Raw genomic sequence first — 3977 nt, 5'->3', positions numbered from 1 at the left:
GCTCGCAGCTTTCTCATCGCCGTCTCATCCGTGTCTTCATTTAGTCAATGTGATCATGTGAGTTAGTCAAATCTGAGCCCGGGTCTAACGAGCACAGGCGTTTCCTGTAAACACGCACCAGCAGCCCGATCCCCGGCACGGCGGGATCGGCTCGATTCGCTCAAATAATGCTGAAAGAAGTAATTTGTGCGAAGGGGGGAAACGCAGAGGAAAAAAAAAAAAAAAAGAAGCCACAGAACACTGATAAAGCTTCTCATAAATGATACCGTTTTCTAGTCTCGGTCTCATCTGAATGTTGCACAAACAGTTTGTGAACTGTTTTGTAAGCAGAAAGGCAGCGTGATCCTGATTTTGCCAATAGATATTGTTGCGCAGAAATGAAGAGTGTAGAATTTTTATATTCCACCTCGTGGCCCAGGCACTCAAAACAGCTTCCAAAAGGACTTCTAAAATGCGTTCTCCAACTTTGAGCTATTAGGCTGCACTCTGATTGTGGTTTCGAGCTTATCTCCTTAAAAGCCTAAACACGGTGTATTTACTTTATTTATCTGTTCATGCCAGCAAACGGAGAATTTAATGTAATGCCTTGAACTGCCAGAGCAGGGGCTTGAAAAAAAACCCCAAACTGCCCCATTTTGTGAGCCCTGGGAGAAGACTTGCCCAAGATCACGCAGGAAGTCTGTGGCAGAGTTGGGACTGAGCCCAGCTCCCCTAAATCCCGTTTGTGCCTTAACCACACGACGGGCCAGATTTAATAGCTGCCTAAATATGAATCTAAAATGAGAGAGTCCCTGTGCAAAAGAACGAAACTTGGCTGATCTCCTGCTGCCAGGGATAGACCAGGGGTGTTTTGCTACTCAGGTCAGTTGTTTGAGACAAACACCCACAGAAACCCTTGAAAGATTTTAAATTTAGGTGAAGGCTTCCTGCTGCCTGCTCAGCTCTGTTTTCATTCTCCCTGACAGCGAGGGCTTTCCCCTGTGTGCTGTGAGAAGAGCAGGACTTGAGCCAGATCACCAAACTTCCAGCATGGATTTTTATATAATGTAATTGTGCATAATGTAATTTAAAAGTACTTATACGTTTAAGTGCATTAGGAGTTTGGGGACTGAAACAAAACTTTTCGGCTTTCAGCAATGTTATTTTATTTCTTTCTGTTGTTATGGAGGAGATTATCACAATTTTGGGCAGGCTGCCTGGTTCCAAAGTCTAGTTTGGGGCTAGGTTTAATATTGTAAGACTGTGTAGTAACATATAGTGCAGAACAGTAAACACAGGTCTGTCAGTGCGTTTGTTGTGGAAGTTTTTGCTTCATACATAAAACATCGATTGGGGAAGCTCTCCAGAAAGGCAGCAAATGTCCTCAACGTAAGGAAAAATGGTAGGAGGAGAAAATCTAGGATTTATTTTTCCAGGTTGGCCCTTGCCTCATATCAAACATTTCCAGTGCCATGAGCATAAATCACAGAGGTCACCGTGGCTAATCTGTAAAAATAAATGGGATGTTTTCATTTCAGCCATGTAATGTGATATTATACGACGCTCTTTGAGGAAAAAGAAGAAAAGTTTTATGATATTCTGAGTCTCATTTTTTCCTGAAACAGTCTTTTTATTTCCTTATATTTTCCACAGAGGTACCACATCTCAGTGGATAAAACCCACACGGCTTCTGTGTTCTCTGCTAAATCATGTTTACAGTCATCCAGAGCCCTGACTCAAGTGAAGTGCCCCTTGTGATCCAGAAGGTCAGTAGATTTCACCTGAAAAAGTAAAATCATTAAAAAGGGGTAAAAAATGAAAGGAGGAGGGGGAAACTAATGGGTTTTGCTGTGTCATGAGAACAAGAAATATTGCAACACCTGACTCAGGGAGTCTTTTAGGAAACACATTTAAGAGCAAAAGTGCAGGTTTAATATTTTTAAAAATTTGTGGGCCCTGAAGTTGTTTTTAACTCTTCAATGTAAGGTCTTTCAAAATGCTAAAATCAGAAAATAAAGACTAAATTTGTTAAAAGAGTCATTTGGTGTGATAAAACTGGTCACTCCCACACCCATTTCCAGCAAAATTCCACTTTGTTCTCCTTGCCAACCTACCATTTATAGATAATCAATATTTAACTGGCCTAGTCCTGTGCTTAAACTTGGGAGTGTTTGTGGGATCAGGTTTGGCCACATAGTACAAAGTGCTGTGCAGCAACTTCCAAAGAAATGCAAAGATCTTGCAAGACAATGGAATATTTTGCATGCACGGATAAACACCTGGCTTGGACACATCCTACTGCAAAAGAATCACACTCAAGCCAACTGGAACTGCTCAAGGTGCAATAAGCCATTCAAAACTCCATTCAGAGCAGTGGCAAGACCAAGATCTGATGCTTAAATATCTATATTTTCAACTTTTGGCCTTATCAGGTTTGACCTTCTCTTCATGAAAATAAATGTGCTTTGAATTACTTTGAGGCAACATTCAAATTTGCCAATAAAGATATTTCATCTCCCAGAATTACCTGGTTAGTAAGTATATTACTATATTACCTTGTGTGCATTACACATCCTGTAATGGTTTTGATTATTCTTTATTTGCCATATAAGTGACCTAAATTTCAGCCTGGGTAGCTTTGCTCATTTTACACTGGGAGAACATTTTGGGAAAACTTAAAAAAAAAAAAAATAAAAAAACCCACCCCCACATAATTTTAGCTGCAATTATTTTAGAAATGTCCTCCATTCGGGCAGGATGATTTTTATATTGAGGGAAACAAGCCCCTGGGTGTGATCTGAACCTACTGATGTAAACTAAACTGACTTTAGCAGGTCTCCGTGTGTCTTTGGGGGAAAAACGAGAGCCCACATGGAAACTCACCTCCTTCTTATCCCATTTCCTTGCAGAAGGTGCTAACCTCAGAGTCTAGCAGAGATTAAGCACTTTGCTAACAGCATTACAGATTGCATTTAACTCCTAAAAACCTCCTCAGTGCCAAGTGGCATACTTGAAAATATATTTTGTCTTTGTCTACTGCATTGAATTCCTCTGTAGCGTCCACACCTCTAGAGCAGAGGTACCCGGAGAGCAGCTGGTGCTTTGGTGTCAAAGGGAATGAAAACCAGATGAATCCTTGGCCTGTTTCGGGTGATGTCCACAGCAAATCTCTGTGTTCTGGGTGTTCCCCTCCTCAGGCAGCACTGACAGGCGCCAGGCCCTCACTGAGCTCTGCCAGCAGTCGGGGGGCAGTGGGTTCCAGGGACACCACAGGAGGGACTGGTGGCACTCGAGGGTCATTGGGGCTCTTATGGCACCACAGGAGGGGCAGGTTGGGGCTGTCGTGGCAGAAAGGGCTGGTGCCATCACTGCAGGAGGGGCAGGTTGGGGCCGTGTCACCCTCAGTGACCCACCCGAGGACATCGATGGCCAACAGCTACAAGGTCCATTGACATGGGCTCTACGGCCCTGCCCTCGGTTTGTTACCCAGGCGATGCCCATCGCCCAAATCCTGCATCACAAAGTGCCCAGCGTGGCTGGCACCTCACACCCCAACGGGACAGAGGAACAGCCACCAAGAAATCCCAGAATATTGGTGTTGGAAGGGCCCTCTGGAGATCACCCAGTCCAACCCCCTGCCCAGGCAGGGTCACCTGGGGTAGGTGACACAGGGACACGCCCAGGTGGGTTTCGGATGTCTCCACAGAGGGAGACTCCACGCCCGCCCTGTGCGGCCATTCCAGTGCTCTGCCACCTCCACGGGAAGAAGTTCTTCCTCCTGTGGGAACCTGAGGTCCGCACGTGAGGTGGAACTTGTTGTGTTTCATTTATGGCCATTGCTCCTCGTCCTAAAAGGGGCTGAGGCGGCAGGGGCGTGGTCGGAGGGGCGTGTCCAGAAGGGCACGACCGAGGTGGGGGGCGTGGCCAACAGAGGTGAGGCCAATCAGAGAGCGAATCGGGCAAGGGGTGTGGCCACAATGGGGCGTGGCCAACAACGG

This window comes from Manacus candei, unplaced genomic scaffold (assembly GCF_025592945.1).
Source record: "Manacus candei isolate 608988 ecotype Guabito, Panama unplaced genomic scaffold, ASM2559294v1 h1tg000057l, whole genome shotgun sequence".
NCBI lineage: Eukaryota > Metazoa > Chordata > Aves > Passeriformes > Pipridae > Manacus > Manacus candei.
This window is presented reverse-complemented; position numbering follows the sequence as displayed.